The following is a 1434-nucleotide window of genomic DNA, read 5'->3' on the forward strand; positions in this document are numbered from 1 at the left end:
GACACGTACCCTGAGACATTGTGAGGGTTGCAATCATTAGATACAGGAAACGTAACCTGAGACATTGTGAGGGGTGCTATCATTAGATACAGGAAACGTAAGCTGAGACATTGTGAGGGGTACCATTATTAGATACAGGAAACCTAACCTGGAGGTGCTATCATTAGATACAGGAAACGTAACCCGAGACATTGTGAGGGGTGCCACTATTAGATACAGGAAACGTAACCTGCGACATTGTTGGAGGTGCTATCATTAGATACAGGAAACGTAACCCGAGACATTGTGAGGGGTGCCACTATTAGATACAGGAAACGTAACCTGCGACATTGTTGGAGGTGCTATCATTAGATACAGGAAACGTAACCCGAGACATTGTGAGGGGTGCCACTATTAGATACAGGAAACGTAACCTGCGACATTGTTGGAGGTGCTATCATTAGATACAGGAAACGTAACCTAAGACATTGTGAGGGGTGCCATCATTAGATACAGGAAACGTAACATAAGACATTGTGAGGGGTGCTATCATTAGATACAGGAATCGTAACCTGAGACATTGTGAGGGGTACCATTATTAGATACAGGAAACGTATCCTGGAGGTGCTATCATTAGATACAGGCAACGTACCCTGAGACATTGTGAGGGGTGCCACTATTAGATACAGGAAACGTAACCTGCGACATTGTTGGAGGTGCTATCATTAGATACAGGAAACGTAACCTAAGACATTGTGAGGGGTGCCATCATTAGATACAGGAAACGTAACCTGGTACATTGTGAGGGGTGCTATCATTAGATACAGGAAACGTAACCTGAGACATTGTGAGGGCTGCCATCATTAGATACAGGAAACGTTACCAGAGACATTGTGAGGGGTGCTATCATTAGATACAGGAAACGTAACCTGAGACATTGTGAGGGGTACCATTATTAGATACAGGAAACGTAACCTGGAGGTGCTATCATTAGATACAGGAAACGTAACCTGAGACATTGAGAGGGATGTCATTATTAGATACAGGAAACCTAACCTGGAGGTGCTATCATTAGATAAAGGAAACATAACCTGAGACATTGTGAGGGATACCACTATTAGATACAGGAAACGGAACCTGCGACATTGTTGGAGGTGCTATCGTTAGATACAGGAAACGTAACCGGAGTCATTGAGAGGGATGTCATTATTAGATGCAGGAAACGTAAGCTGAGACATTGTGAGGGGTACCATTATTTGATACAGGAAACGTAACCTACCTGAGACATTGTGAGGAGTCCCATCATTAGATACAGGAATCGTAACCTGAGACATTGTGAGAGGTGCTATCATTAGATACAGGAAACGTAACCTGAGACATTGAGAGGGATGTCATTATTAGATGCAGGAAACGTAACCTGAGACATTGTGAGGAGTACCATCATTAGATACAGGA

Source organism: Mizuhopecten yessoensis, unplaced genomic scaffold (assembly GCF_002113885.1).
Source record: "Mizuhopecten yessoensis strain PY_sf001 unplaced genomic scaffold, ASM211388v2 scaffold11029, whole genome shotgun sequence".
Taxonomy (NCBI): domain Eukaryota; kingdom Metazoa; phylum Mollusca; class Bivalvia; order Pectinida; family Pectinidae; genus Mizuhopecten; species Mizuhopecten yessoensis.